The sequence below is a fragment of the Anas platyrhynchos genome, chromosome 14 (assembly GCF_047663525.1).
Source record: "Anas platyrhynchos isolate ZD024472 breed Pekin duck chromosome 14, IASCAAS_PekinDuck_T2T, whole genome shotgun sequence".
NCBI lineage: Eukaryota > Metazoa > Chordata > Aves > Anseriformes > Anatidae > Anas > Anas platyrhynchos.
The window spans coordinates 10,103,846-10,120,560 of NC_092600.1; the positions used below are offsets into that span (position 1 = coordinate 10,103,846).

Consider the following 16,715-nt stretch of genomic DNA (forward strand, 5'->3'; position numbering starts at 1 on the left):
GATATAAAGCATAAGAACAAGTCCCAGGGTGCCACTCTTAGGAAGTAAGAAAAATCTTTCATCTCAAACTTCATACATCAGAAGGAAATTTACAGAAATAAAACCAGCTCCTCTCCGTGGATTAAGATAAACTCAACCAAGAGAAAAATTAATATTTTTTCATGTTCAGGCATAAACACTGATAAAGTTTCAGACTTTACATATTTATAATTGGTTGAGAAAACACCTGTAAAGCAGCCATGCTGTTCATATCCCAAGGAAGAAAGTTAACTACTGAAATACACTCAGCAAGTTGAGTACATTAAAGCACTACTAGATCTGTTGTAATTATTTTTTCTTGTCATTTAATAAGGAAAACAAAGCTATATTAAAATAAGTTTCATCAAAGTTCATGATTTAAAATGCTGTGCATTCTAAACAGCCTGTGGTTTGAGATCTTTCAGCAATAAATAACAAGGAATGTGCTTGCACTTACTGTGTTTGGGCCAGCATAATTGCTACAAAGATAATTACCAGCAATTTTCCTCTTGCATTAGATCTGTTGATGAAGAGGAATAACAAAAACCTTTTCTTCTCTTTGTAGTTCAACACACGCAAAACAATAGCATTGAAATTCAAATCAAATGGGCAGATGCTACCTCCATGGGAGGATCAACTGACTGATAATATGAGATATTTTTTTAATAGCTGTAGTAAGTGTTTATGGTAGAATGAAGTCCAGTGGGACTGGAAAGTCTTATAAAGATTTATTTCTATCTCCTGTCTACATTCTCATTGTATAGGGATTTCAGCTAATATTGGGCAGAAAGGAACATTTGTCCTTCTTAGTTTCTTTTTCAGACTGGTAAAGTATAAATTCACGTTGTTTTTATTTGATGCCACCTATTCTTAGGAGGAAAAAAGTTTCACATTAAACTCCAGACCAAGTGGCTGGCATGTTCTTGTGCCATCTGCATTAAAACCTAGCAAGGAAAGAACTAAACCTATAGTCCAAATACTACTGCTTGGCAGGGAGCTGAGGGTGGATGGTTGTAAGGGAAGAGGTGTTCTGGTAGAGAGAGAGAGAGGGGAATTACCTGAACTCCAAACTCTAGAAACTTTCCATGCTGGGATATTATGAGAAACCAAATTTCCATCTGGAAACTACCTTCAGTGGGCCCTATTGCACATATTTCTCCTGCTCTGAGGCAGTAGTACTCAGCATTCAGATCATCCAGCTTCCTATGGAGCTGCTTGGCAGAGGAAATACCTGTTCAGAGGTATTATTACAACAATCTGCATTGTCTTGAAAGGGAAACACTTCTTTAGAAATCATTTTTGGACACAAAGGCTTCAAACTGGTGTTTCAGGAACCTGTGATTGTCTTTGAAGTGCCCAGAGCACCAGTGGGGATCCATAAGGTTCTGCTAATGGGGAGAGGGTCCTGAACCTGAGCCAGCTTGGATGGATGAAAAGTTTTGCCATGATTTCAGTAAGTACTGGATCAGACCTATCGAGGTCAGGTAACAATTCTTCACAGCTGGGAAGGAGTGAGGTGAATACAGTTACAAGCAGTTGCCAGAAGAGTACAACCACCTGTCTAGCTGGAAGTGGGAAAGGGAGAGTATTTTTGCTATTTCTCATTTACCTGGACACAAATAGCAGAGAAAGCAACAAGAATGTCTATCCTGGAAGTTATGCCAGTGCAGCATATTGGATCACACCTGAGCTGGTTTTAGGTATGCTATTTTAGAGATGTTTGGGGCCATACACATTTCGAACTTGCTTGGGACTCCCAGCAGTTCATTGCCATGGCATACACAGTCATTATGTTTCCTCCCTTCTGGTATCAGCTGAAGTGGGTAAGCACACAGGACAGACAAAAAAAACAAAAAAAAAAAAACAACACACAAAACAGATCATGGCTGCTGTTATTTCCATTCTGCATTACAGGCTGAGCGTCTCGGCCCATATTTGCACAGTAAATCAGAGATCACTTTAGCTGTCTGCTTCCAGATAACATGCGCTCCCAAACAACATCTAGAAATGTCATTCTTGGGAATAAGTTATAGTGTTAACTGGGCACCTTATTCCTTGCATAAAGAATTTCCCTATTGAGAAGGGAAACACTGGCTTTATAAAAGTTGCTGATGTTTCAAAAACTCTCCTTGTCAGATCTGCAGCCAGGAGTGTATTCGAGCCATTTTGCTCCAGGGAAAGAACAGATTTTTATAGAAATGTTCTTCCTCATCCAAAATACTCCTGAGAGGGAAAAAAAAAAAAGATGGAAAAATACAAGTTTTGGATAATTAGGAGTCACAGGGCAAGAGAAAGAGAGAAAGCCAAAACAATTTCTCCTGTTTCTATCAGGCGGATAACATCCACATATAACAAAAGAAGTAAATCAAAAAAGCCCAGTCATTTCAAGTAATGACTTAAGAAGAAAAAATGTATATATTATATCATGTGACTCATGGAAGCCGCAATGATGTACATGGAAAACGTATGAAATCTTGAATCTCATATTAAATATACCTTTTAGATACGCATGTGAAGCTTTCAGAAATGTTACATAAACTTATTTAATTGACCTCCAAGTAGATTCATAAAGTATAAGATTTATGTTTATTTAGACGTATAATGCTTGAAAGACAAGAGTAGATATTTTACTGTGTTTTTTTCTCTCCAAGTTATAGAGAATACCTAATGAAGACTCAGATTTTAAAGAAAGTGAATATATAGGTTCACTTGAGGTCTCTTTTTTATGCTTGGAGATTAAACTTCAAAATAATCATTTTTTTCAAAGAAGTTAAAATGATCTGGGACCAGATTTGAAAACACTGCCTGCTCTTTTCAATTCCACAGTTATTTTCAGTTGCAGACTAGGTCACTAGGCACTTGGACATGATTTACAGGTGCAATTATGGCACTTAATAACCTGGATTGCATTCTTAAAATGCTGCCAGCACAGAAAAGCAAGCCCAATTAAGACCAGACTCCAAATCTGGCCCTTCTCCTTAGATTCTTGGGCTCTTTTTATATATAATTTCAAATGCATTCATCATTAGCCACTTAGCCCATAAAGAATTCGAGGTAGGAAAGGCTGGGTTAGTCCACACCAGAGAATTGCAGAGTCCCTGCTGGCATAGAGAAAAAGGAAATTATGCCTGCACACACCTAAAGATCAACAATAAACTAAATCTCCTTCAAAAACCTTTAGCCTTTGAGGTGCGTCAGGTCAAAATCTCCTCTCAGCAGTTAGCTCTGTCATTATTGTAAACCACACAGTATCCTAACTGTAATCCCTCAGAACTTGGGAATTATTCAGACTGTTAACATTTTCAATCTGTTTTCATATGGAAGTGAAGCTAATGCAGCCACACTATACAGATATACAAACTTTCATGAGCATACATATGAATCTTCCTCCTAGAAACTTTTGAAGCTCTTGGCAGGTTTAAAACTTTTTTATTTTTTTTTCCAAGAATTTGAATGACAGAAAGGTATTCATTATTTTCCTGAATTTGTGCAAACAGGCTACCTACTAGAGAAGAGTCCTTAGCAACACCATCCTTCAAGGAAAAACTGTAGAGGCTAAACCACAGGGGAGAGGCAACAGAAATGTTTTTACCATGGGAGAAAGGTCGGTGAACATTCACTATCCAACAAACTCCTGAACATGACCCTGTGAGATGTGTACCCAACTGCCCTGATGTCTGTGGAGCCAACCTGGCCCTGCAGATCTCTGCAAGCAGCGAGTATATTCTGGTGGAAAGCTCTAAACCTAACAATTCCCCCAATGCTCTGCAGAGTTAGTTTCCAGTTCATGTAAGGCTGTTGTGAGCAAAAAAATAAAAAGGTGCTTGAGAGCACAGCATAGGCTCTGTAATTCTGTGTGTCACAAGAAGTTCCCCTGAAACACAAGTACTGGCAGCACCATGTTTGACCAACACAGAGGAAACCTTGCACGGCCCACAGCTCTTTATGGGCAGTCTTACAGTCCTCAAACTGCATTACACTTTTCTTATGCGTCCCTTTCAAAAGTTTAATAAAACAGCATAGTAAACACCCTGCCAGAGCATCAGTGGGAAAATGAGAGATAGAGATGGTAAGCACCACTGTCACAAGCTATGCACTAGCTCTATTTTGGAGATCAGCTCAGGTTCACCAGAAACTGTTACTAGTGAACGATTAATTATTTTTAAAGCATGCTCATATTTCTCAACATATGGGAAGGGAGATATTTCAGATCTATTCCTGGAGCCTAAAAATTATCAGTGCATTCCAACATCTATGCAGCAAGAGTAGCCATGGACAACAAAGACAAGAGGACAGTAGTAGCAATTACCACTAAATTAGCTGCTGTCAAATTTGGCCACCAGGGTGTTTGCTGCTGAAGACCAATGAATACATTTTTTTCCTGCCTACTGTGTATTTGAACTATAAACTTGACATTTACTGTCATTTATTCATGTTTCTTTATTTTTTTTTTTTTTTTTTTTTTTTTTTTTTTTTTTTTTTTTTTTTTTTGTATCTTAAGGATAGGTAGGCACACAAGAATTGTTTTTACACTATGTCAATTTTTGGCTGCTGTCTTAGGAGCCATAAGGCTCATGGATATATTGTAGATAATTCAGCAAGAAACTCCAAAGAAAACCTTTGTCATTAAAGGCTTAGCTGCAGAAGAGTGTTTTCAAAGAAACCTGTTCATTAACATCTTCTCTTTTGAGTGAGCAACACAGCAAAGCCCTTAATGTTTAATTTCTTGGCATCTAAGGGGTATTACTCACAGTTACAAAAGCTTCATTTTCATGGTCAGAGAGACATTAGTAGAACAAATCACTACCTTCCTAAATGCAGAAATGTGATAGAAAATGGGGACAAAACAACAGGCAGTCATCATTTTATCATGAATATGCAAGTTTGTGTTTTTTTTTTTTTTTTTTTTTAATACTGTGAACAGGTTACAGTTACACGTGGGCAAGGCCCAGTAGGACATAGAGGAACAGAACTGCATATATGTGTTATGTGTCTCTTCTCCCTTGAGAGAAAGAGGTATGATCTCAGGGGTTTTAAGTTTTGGACTTTTAAAGATATATTTGTTTTCTATGTTTTAACATTTGAGCAGTCAAAGTTGTCTCTTGCCCTTGGAGCCAAAAATGCCAAGATCTGTGATGATTCCTGAGGGTTCAACCCATTACGGCTTATGAAAATTTCCATCTGACATAAAGAGTCTCTTTTATGAGTAAGAAGTGCTTTGCCCATTCTTATATATATGTTTTAGCAAGGCAACACTTTCAAGACAAAGCTTATGTTCTAGATATTTTACAGAAGCCAATGCAGATATTCTTGACATGCCCACAGATGCCTAATTCAAGTTCAGTGATAGCCGGAATCTTCTGAAAACTTTCTGCCCAAAGATATTACATTGCCTTAGTCATGGGCAAACCAGCAAAAACCTGAGCAACAGTGGCAAAATAGCCAAGAGTATGCGACAGAGCATCTCAGGCAGCGGAGATACGATGAAGCTGGACATTACTGGTGAATTTTGCTAATGTTGTTTCTGCAGTATAGGAAAAGAATCAAAAGGAAGTCACCAGTGTGTCTGGAAGTTGAACATATATTGCTTTTTTATAATGGTTTAAACACGGGACATAGGCATGAAGATCTGTTTCCAGCATTCATTTCTCCTGCTGTAAGTGTAGCCTGTTGCAACACAGCACCTGATAACTATCTCTCAGTTCGTGTCCAGAGGGTGGATTTGGAAGAAGCTGAGTAAAATAGTCCTTCCAGTTATACTAAAATAAACAAAAGGCAAGGACAAGGGGCCAGAGGAATGAAATCTCAATTATCTGCTACTCCTAAATACTTCCTGTTAGAACAATTTGTAAGTTGACAAACTTAATTAGCTTCTTTACCAATATTTTCCAGATGTTCAGATTTTTGTTGGACTACTTAAAACAGATGTTTTCCATATTTAATCATATGACTGTGGCAAAATTTTAGAGTCACCAGCAGACCAATAGGCTATGAAACCTAAGCTCATCCAAGCAGCTAATACACACACCAGTGCAATATATCAATGAGCTAATCTCCAGAAAATGTACTTGTGAACTGTGATGAAGTCATATATATGTGACTATGGAAACAAATAACTTATTAACTGGACTGTAAAGGAAGCAAAAGCTTGAAAGTTCAGACTTGTACAACTGGTGTCAGTGGCAAAAGCTCATGGATTTTAATGCTGTCAGCTTTACAAAAAAAAAAAAAATCACAGTTTTTATAATGGATCCTTGGAGGGCAATAAAATATTTCCTTTTGGGACACTGAACACTTGAGGCAATTAAAGAAGTAAAATGAATGCAATGTTTCCCCTGTGATAGATGAGGATGGGAGAGAGATTTGGCACCCAGGTTATATAGAGAGTGCAGGTGCCCTTTTCTTCTTTTGATAAATGTAATATATCCAGAAGGGCTGTGTCTCATACTAGTTTTGGTCTTTAGGTCAATGGAAGTAGAAGAGGTGCCAGATAAGACATAGATATTTCTAAGTAAAAACAAAAAGCCATCAGCAGTTGCAAAAGCACTCGCTGGCGTGAATTCCAGCTTCATTCCATTAAACGTTTTACTAATCAACATTACAACCAATGTCATGTAGAGATTTATCCACAGTTATTTGTGTGGCTGACAAATATTAGAACTAAAAAACTAGCAAAGGTTGGGATTGTTCCTATTTCAAAGCCACTCTCAAACTTTAAGCCATAGTGCACAGAGAGAATTCCCAAACTAAAAAGAACAGGAATACAATTCAGAAGTATCTGTTCTCCACATGTTAAAATGAACTTCATATTTATTTCCTCATCCATCAAACTGCGTTAGCCTCTTTCAGTCTCCCTACCTGTCTTTCCCAGATAACTGTATCAAGTTTAGACTCATACCTCAAGCCCATGCAGGTCAACACTCATCACACACAGAGACACAGGAAGCACATTTAAGACTCTGGTCACAGAGATACCCGAGCTAATAAATTAGTCTTTGGTACCAGAATTTGTGAAGACATGTGAAACGGTTGTTTGGAAGCCAGCCTAGACCCTGTAGAGTCAGAGTCATGTGGATAATAGTGATGAATTAGGGTAGGTTGAACCAGCTGGGGTCATCTCTTCCATACTCTGAATCTATGGATTTCTTCTTCCATTCTGTCTTTTTCAGTGGTGCAAAGGCAAAGTTCTGTTATATTCCCTCAAATCTAGAAAGCACCACAGAAAACAGAAGATAAAAATGCAGATACTATGTCAGGCTTTTAAGCATGGACTGAAATAAAAAAAAAAAAATCTCTGAATTTTCAGTCTTTTTGAATTCCTGTGAAGTTACAGCTTTACAAAGGTGATTATGAAAACATTACTGCAGAATGAGGTGTTACATTTTAGGTTGGGAATTGGAGGGGGAAAGAGAAGAGAGACACAAAAGAATTTTTTTTCATTTGAAAAAGCCGCATCCATAGAAAGACAAGGAAATTAAGTTTTTAGAGAGCTATTGACAAGGTCTCAATTTTCTTTTGAAAGGGCACTATCATCTCCATCAAAATTGGTAACAGTTAACAAAAATTGTTATAAAAATTGGTCCCATCTATCACTAATAAAATGTGCTACATTCTGAAAGCATTGTCATTTTCCAAACAAAGAGTGAACTCTTCCACCTCCTCTAGGTGAAAACAATTAACAAAACCAGAAGGTTAATGATATGCAAATTGCCTCCATGGAAGAGTGGTTCATTTGCAATTCTTTCTCAAAACACCTTTGTTACAGAGATCTAGAAAACAAGGTCTTCCCCTACTGTTCTGTCTCTTTTTCTTGTGCATACTAATATTCCTCCTACTATCTCTGGAACACTTCCACTGCAAAGCCTTTACCAACTGAGTAATTTAACGATTATTTCAAAGCAAAACATGGTGTCCACCCTTTGGAATAAATTGTTAGAATTTATTATGCAACCTTCAGACATGATGGTCAGAACACTACCAAATGAAATTAGGCTCCACAGCAAAACAACTTGAAGCATAAGGTTAGAGTTGCACAGAAATCCTTGTTTCAATAAGAAGTTACAGTGGCATGTAAGAGGTGGCAGATAAGCTCTGAAGAGAAAATGTTTAAATAGAAGCTATTTGATGGTATCACTGCTACAGCTAAAAAGCATCCTTTAATACCATCTGTACCCGCTTGTAAAATTTGCATTGTGTCCTCCTGTTGAAGCAAAAGCCACTAATAACTCTGAAGTGCAAATCATAAATACATTTTTACTTCTTACTGTGGTCCTACAAGCAGTTGGTGTTTTTTGAAGCCTGCATCTAGCAGCTCTCCCAAAAGATGTAGCTGTGCTGATCCTAAAGTGGAGGCTGAATTTTTACATGCAGCATCCTGACACTGAGTCTCCTTTTATCACTTCATGAATGTCATGACAATCATATTTAACTGGGAAAGAACAGGAACAAGAGCTGTTTTATTTGTCCTCATCTTCTTTATGTCAAATGTTGCAGGATGTGTATCCAAGTGATTGTTCTTTTCCAGTGTGTGTGAAAAAGAAAATGAAAGAAAAAAAATGCACTAAAACCCAACGTGAACCGTCCTGGCTTAGCTTGTTCCTGCTCTACTTTCAATAAGATTTTATTCTAACTAGTCCCTTCTATAGCATATTCTTGGAGAAAACAAAACAAAACAAAACAAACAACAAAAAACAACACACACACAAAAAAAAACCACACCATAGTTCTATAGTACATTAACAGTAAACACCTAGAGTTATACGGGTTCTATTTATATCAAATACTCACTATGGCCACAGACACAAATCATGCCATGCCAGCCCATACATTCCGTCTCATATATTTGAGAGAGAAATTTAACTCAAATGCATTTTCTAGAAAAGACAGCAAGAGGATTTCACCCTCCACAGCATCATCCCAGCCTGGAATTCACAGCAGAGCTGTTGTGGGCATTTCCATTCTGAGTCTAGTTTGCAGTGAATTCCCAGTAGTTAGAGACCAGTGTTGGATTCTCTTTATCTTAGAAAACTTATTCTGCTTTCATGTACACTTAGAATTGCATGCATGCAAACCTGCCTATGAATCAATGTGCAGACCTTCTCTACAGCAAGAGGGTGCCCACATTTGCCTTATTGCAAAGGTCTCCCAGGAGCAGAGCCATCCACATGAACCCTCTCTGCAGACTCAGGGCAAGGAGACGTTCAGCACATCCTCTGCTCCCCACGCACATAAAAGTGCTGTGCTTAGCTGAAATGGGCACCATTTCCATGGTGCGCGATTTATCTCTGCCATTAATTGGTGTTAGTCTTTTTATTTAGCTGTCTGTCTGACTTGTGAAATATTTGGAGAATTTTGAGGTATTTTTTTTTGTTTAGAGACCATTTTACAATCCTGCTAGTGCCATCTACTGCTGAATTTCAGTTCTAACAGAACACACTTTCAAAAGAGAAGCCGAGGGTCCTACCTGCTTGTAGGAACAGAGAAACTGCCCCACTGCATCTTTTTTAAAACCCAAACAGAACCAGAGCACAAATTGAATGTCATCATCCCGCTACCAGGGAGAAGCTAAGCATCCCTAGGGACAGATCTTTGAATGTTTTTTTATGGCTAAAAAACTAAAGCAGATAAAAACCTTCTAGATATAACACTACTGCTTCACAAAAACATTGCTGATTGAAGATTTGTCCATAGGGCAGACCTGTAGGACCTTTTCTATCCTCTCTAGGTCATCAACATATTTTCTGCACTTTTCTTTGAGTTTCTCCTGAGTTAAAAATCTCCATTTTGAGATTATTTTTTCCCCATAGCCAACCAGCATGTCTGTCTGCACCAATCAGGTCAGGGCACTCTGCTCTTTGCCAGACCAGCCTGTATGTGCAGTGGACAGCAGAGCTCACCTCAGCCATTTCAGGGAGGTTCGGCTACTGGACACTGGCCCAGGACATCAGAAGGTCAGTGACAGAGACCTGAATGAGACAGAGGCATTTACAGAGTTTGATGTGCTATCAGATCTGAGGCTGCTAACTGGGAGGAACAAAAGACACAAAATACACCCACCAGTAACTAAGACATCGACTGTTCCAAAGACAAATCCCTCTGTTTCCAGGCTTGCTTACAGCCTTACTGTCCTCCCACTTAAACATGCTCTTCATCTTGTGGTGCACAAGGGGAGAAGCTGTCAGAATATCAAGCAAATTCTGTCCTGGCTGCTTCTAGACTTTTATAGCATCTGCAGTTCCCTGAGAAAAGCATGATCCTTCACACAATGGATTGGAGGAGGAAAGAATTAGGATTTTGGCATGGGGCTGATAGCATTTTCTACATAAATCCAATCTATTCCTCATTGAGGAGTGTCCTCAGTGAATCTTATTTATTTATTTATTTAGAACCAGGAGCATAGGAGAACTAATGGAACTAAACCAGCATCTTTTCACTCTTCTGGCTACTAAATTTGCAGCCTGTCCTTGGGTTTTTCAGTTGGAGCACAGTATAGAAAACCAGATGGGGCTTTGATTGTTTTATGAACAGGATATTTAACATGGCTGCTTAAAATAGCAAGCAACTAGATTAGGCGTGTTAGACTGGAAGACTTTAAATCTCATATATAACTGGAAATGGCTTTATAAGCCTTCCTGACTGTAAACTTTCCTGTTTGCTTTCAATCCTCTATGCCCTAATAATCTTTTCTTGTATAACTAGAAACATGCCACCCTCCAAGAAATATCATTTCTGAGGCCTAAATGTGCACTAAAAGGCCTGACCCAAGCCCACCCATAGCAAGAAGCCTCCTGCGCAGGGGGCTGCTGAGACACTTGAAGCAGTCACCAGCAGAGCTCCTCCAGCTGCTCAAGTGGCCAGAAGCTGAATTGCCAACAGTGCTTGTGGTGATGTTATTTGAAAAGGAAGCCCTTAATGTTTCTCACTGGAGACACAGAGCATCATAAGAAGCTGAATTTTCATACTCTGCTTGCCTGTGCCTTAACCCAGGCAAAATTCCCAGGCTGTTTTGTTTTGGGTTGAGTTCAGCAGTCTCCACCTTTCTTCCTCACCTTCAATAATTGGCTACTACTCCTTATCTGTTCCCACCAGCAAAGGAGGAAAGGGAGCTGAGACACCGTGGCTCTGATGCCACAAAAGCATACTGCAAATACTCCTATCTTGTACATTTAAATAATCTTGCTTTGCCCTGGGGCTCAGCAAACACTGCCTTAAACAACAAGCAAGTGAAATTAGAACAGCCAAAATAAATTATCTGTTGTTGACAAAGCCACCCACCATGGGCTGGTTCAGGTGGGCTGAATGATGCTGAGAACTTAATTGTCTATAAAACTAAACATCAGATAATTGAGGCTGCTTAAATTAATTTCAGAACAACAAAAAAGATCAGCTTCTAAACAAAATCCTGGTGTTTCCAATAACAGTTGTGCAGCTGATACACCCCCTAGTGGCAAACAGCCTTTTCTCTTACTCTAGTATCAAACCAGATGTGAGCTTTTCCTCTTTCCTCCTTCAAACACCTCTCTGCCCCTGGGTATTGGGGTTACACTGTTCCAGGATGAACATTCCTAATGTGCTGTAGTTCACATATTGCTTTTGTTATACTGCTCTAGATTAGTTTTGCTAGGGAATAGCAACATAAATGCAAGCAGGCAACTTGGAACAAAAGGCTCAAGCCCAAAAATAAATGAAAAAGGATTACTTTGCTGCACCATACTGTAGTTATTCCATCTCAATAGTAAGTAGACCAGTAGGAGCCTTTTAACTTAGCTGTTCAATGTATTAAACTTGATCTCACTTTTAGATCTCCTGAGCCATGCAAGAGCTGCATTTATTGTTCTGTAACAGCATAGTCAGGTGCTGAACCAAAGATAAACATCATGGTCAGCTCACTCAGTTTGAACAAAACCTAAACTCGCAGCCCGCACTCCTCTTCCTCTCCATCTGACCTAAATCTGTGTTCTGTAGCACCTCTGTAAAGCAAGTCAAGCTTGCTGTTTGAAGAACTACATCATTGGTTTGAGAAGTCAATGAGAGTCTTTGATACATTCACCACTACCAGCATACCTCTCCAAATGAATATCCCAAACCTCCAGGTGAATAACACTAATGCTTATGAGTCGAACCCTGTTGTGAATTTACGGCTTCATGTAGCACATAGGATTTTCCCCCTTGTTATGTCATGTCCATATCATCTGCCATAAAAGAAGATTTATAAATTATTTCCTAATGGAAGCCTATCAGGTTTTCTTAAAGACCAAACTGTTAAGGCTTCATGTGTTGATCCCAGAAAGACATTGTTTGTGGGGACAGTGGAAAAGCCATTTTCTAAAGGAAGGCAGTATGTTCCCACGGAGCCTACAACCCTACAGAAGCCCTGCAGAAAAATTCCTTTACTCCCTCCACACCTTGCTCAATATAAAAAGTGCAGAGCAGAAAGAAGCATAGTAGATCCAACTAAATCCAGTCCCCCTTTTCCTGATGAGGTAAGTGGCTCCTATGCAGCCTCCCTCTTATCCTCACCCCTTTGAGGGACCAGTTGATCCTGCCTCCTGGGCAGTCAAAGAAACTGCTCCTTATAGTCCCAGTTTCCCAAAGTGTCTTCTCTGACCCCTTAAAAAGGTCTGATGACTGTTATTTCTGGACAACTTCCCCAGAAAATTTATATGGTGGGATCTTTATACATGAGGGAGGTAGTTTGCAACCTCAGCATCCAGCATGACCAAGGGACATGGTACAGTCAGTCTGGTTTGCATAAGGTCACCCAGAGCTACCCAGAAAGAAATGACACATACAGGGATGAATCTGAAATGCCGCAGGATTTTCCCAAAACCATTTATTAATCTGTCAGCATTTCTTTAGTTTCGCTGTCATATCCAAGCTTTGGTTGGTCTTTTCTAACCAGATCCTATCTTACAAACCACACACTCTCGCTGAAGACAAAGTCATAAAATGCCTGTTGAATGAGCAGGCCTTATATCGAGGCCTGAACGCCTATTATTCACGTATTCTGGATTGCAGGATGACGACAGCTTCCAGAGAGGAGAATTGTCTCACATCCATGCCTTGTTATCAGAACACCAGAGCTGTAAACTTCAGCTGTCTATTTGATCTGAGCATCTTGACGTTAATGTACAAGGAGTCAGTTGGTCTCCAAGGAGTACAGAACCAAAACATAATGAGTTTTAAAGCTCAAACCACAAACTCGGAATTAGACTCCACCTGCATTTCATAAACAGGATTATGCTGGACTAGCCTATTTTGAAATATGACCATTCTCATATAGCTGGGCTGCCCCAGTTCTGCCTCAGGCTTTGGATGTCTGCCTTCATTGGCCTTTGGTAGCTTATTCCACCTTCATCATGGACTCATGTAAAAGCATGGTCATTGGGTTTCTAGTGAGTTTTCCCTCTGCTGTGCAAGGAGTATCACACAGGTTTTTTATCAGTATCAGTTTCTACTTTGGGTTTGGGAAAAATAATTCAGAAGCAAATCTCCTTCTCAACTGGGGTTGATTTCATTCCAGCCTGTTAGGACATCTTTCATTTGGAAAAACCTCTTGCCATCTGGAACAAGAAAAATACTTCACAGCCCTTCAGAACTGGGCACCATTTTGCCAAGTTACATTATTTGACCGAAATGGTCCGTGAAATGCTTGCTAATTGCTACAAGATTTAAAAAGGAAAAGAACAGACCTGTTCAGTGGTGTTCCCCTGAAGCATTTTTGCTCAGAATGACACGGTGGTGGAAAAACAATGCAGAATGTGCCCTGCTCACTGAACACCAAATTACTGGGATCATTTTCTACCTGTGAAAGAAAGAAAAATATGTAAAGGTAATTATGACATTTTTCATTGTTTTCAATAAATCTAAGCCTCTAATTACCCAAACTATTTATGGGAGGGTTTAGATGAAGTGTGTTAGCTCTCTGTTTCCTCAGGGCTCAACAGTTATAGTGCTTGTTTCAATAATCCCAGGTTATTCTCTCATTTTACCTGGCCCCTTGCTCTACTAACCTGTTTGCATTCACATGTCTATGTAAAGAACACAACCTTTGCACTGGCATACTTATGTTTATATAGAAATTAATTGAGCCTGTTTCGGTCTGTTAGTTTGACACCAGAACAAAATATTGTGTTTTTGTTAACAACTATTTGCAGTCCAGGGCTATTCTTAAATTCCTGATCCTTCAACATTCTCCCTCAAATTTCTGTTCAAGTGGCAGTTTGGCATCCAGTTGTTTTCTCTAAGGTTTTCAAAACAAAACCAGTAACAAAAATCAAAGTGAGTTTAAGAACTCTAGATCCTGAGAGTGGACAAGCTGAAACATCTTAAACAGATACAGGTCCATTAGAAACTGGTTTGCTAGCTAGATCTTTCTATGCAGAGAAAACTGAGCCCCAAACCAGGTTTGGCAGATGAGGATTCCAGCTCTGGACCTTGCTTGTCTATGGTGCTTTCATGTGTCCCCCTAACTCACCATCATGCCACAGCACAAGTGCCTCATGAGACTCTCTAGTTTCTTTGGAGAGTATGACAGGAGGCCACAAGGGGCAGTGCTGCTGAGCAGGACCTTTACAGAGGCAATGCTGGGTGTCAGGCATATCATTTTTACAGCCAAGTTAGATAAATGCTCTGTGCAGGTGTCTTTGGTGTATGCGTTTGATGGACTCCTCCATTGAAGCATTGGAGGAGCAAGATCTGGACTCCAGGGAGTAGAGGATTATTTGCACTGATGCTCCCCCTGTTTCTCAAAGGGTTTTCATCCCCCAGGTACTCACACTGCATGCACATTGTTTCCCATCCAGGCTCTTTAGTGAGCAATAGTGGCAAGGAGACAGATACTTTAAAGGACAGCACACACCACTGTCCGGACCTGGCAAAAGCCAACCCATGCCATGTAGCTTGGAGGCCACAGGGTGAAAACACATCGAGTACATGCATTACTGGAAAGACCAATAAAAGGCTTAGGGTAGCTACTGGGCTGTGCCTCCAGTTAAAATACAAACTCTGTGTCATGGATTAAACTCTAACTAAAATAAATCAGTAATCAGATTTCCAGAGATAGAGATCTGTTTTGTACAAGCACTCTGGCCTTGATCAAGCAGATTATTTCTGAACAACTTTAAGTCAATTGGAACAGTTCCTGGATAGACTGAAGACTCATTTATGTACATCTGAAGGTCTATTTCACTTGCATCAGCTGCAATTCCTCTACTTACCACCTCTGACTTGCTTATATCCTTAGACCATCATGGTTTTGTTACTGCTACTACTGTAACACAGTAGGGCATATATATATCTGCAATCATATGGAGCCAATTAGGTGACTCATTGGCCATTAACACCCATCATTTGGGTAAACACACCTACTTAATCCTATGATTTAAGCCACTGAAGGGACAGGTTTGAGGGAACAGAATGAAGAGTTTATTCCCACTAGAAATACTATGGTTCTCCTTCATTCTTTCCCTGAGAGACTATGGGATTCCAGGTCCCTGCCCCTGGCCAGCCTCTAGAAAGCCAAGAAGTGTCTCATTCCTGCTACCTGTGGTCCATGCAAAGGATGCTTGGGTCTCACAGCTGGGTCTCAGTGATGCTGTTGGCTCACATGTCAGGGCCCGATGGATATCCCTCCCATTGAGATGAACATAACTCCATTTTTCATGCTTTTTTAGTTTACCCAGGATATGAGCCAAAACAAAATCAACTCTCTGCTCCTCCCATTAAAAGGTTATTAAGGCTACAAAATCAAACACTCAAAATTGGGAAAAAACAGTATCACAGTTGGCAGAAGAATATTGATCTGCTCTCTCTGTGCACATATTATGTATGCAAGGTCACAGGATGCTTGCCTTATTGGTGCACAGGGTAGAATTGCTCTGGGTTTTCACTGGGGCTCAACATCAAAGCAAAAACTTGCCTGTAAGGTCTCTGCTTCATTTGCAGCAATTGTGGGAGCTCTGTAGTGAATGAGGCAAAATGTTAAAGGACAGCCTTTTGGATAAAAGCAGTTGGATATAGTCCCAGAAAACTGATTCCACCCCTGTCACTGCCACTGATTCCCTTTGAGCAAAGTAATTTCCTTAAACCAATCTTTTTTTTAAAGTGATCATCCATTATGTTCCTCCTTTTCAGGGACACAATACACAATCTGTGTGCTAATTTGCAGAATTGCCAAGCACTAACACAGATAAAATCAGCAGGAATTGCATAAACAGAATGGTTAGTTGTAGCCCAGAGATATGAAAGAGCTATTATTTTATGGAGATAGTTTCATACGTCCTCAGAGCTCTGGATAGGAGAAAAGAAGATCACAGAATCACACGACTGACAAGATCAAAGTTTTAGAACTTATGTTTTCCATCTTCAAAAAAGAAAAATGATGGTATTTACAATGAATAGGAATCATTGTTACATTGGCCACCACAGAAGGAAATAAGAGCACAAAATTCAGTGCTAGGAGGTAATTAAATGAAAGTAAGTATGTTTGTGTGATTTAAAAAGCCTGCAATAGAACTTTTAAGATTTTTTTTTTTTTTTTTGGTGAACAGTAGCTCTGCTAAAAGAAAAAAATAGTGCTTGGCATGGTACACTAATTTGTGTTGAACTGGGCAAATAGTTCTTGGAAAATGTACTTTTAAAAACTTAGAAAAAAAATATTAAGTAACTTCAAAGGCAAGAAAAAAAACAAAACCAAA

The 16,715-nt window shown here is 39.4% G+C and overlaps 1 long non-coding RNA gene across 1 annotated transcript in view; it reads right to left on the reverse strand.

Annotated features, from left to right (window-relative positions):
- Positions 1-15,291, reverse strand: part of LOC106020365 (uncharacterized) — a 58,348-nt gene extending 43,057 nt beyond the window's left edge. The window contains exons 1-2 of the long non-coding RNA XR_011803342.1: positions 15,237-15,291; positions 13,710-13,822 (exon numbers count right to left, since the gene is read on the reverse strand). This is a non-coding gene — a long non-coding RNA (uncharacterized lncRNA). The remainder of the gene's footprint in view (positions 1-13,709; positions 13,823-15,236) is intronic.
- Positions 15,292-16,715: the final 1,424 nt, after the last annotated feature.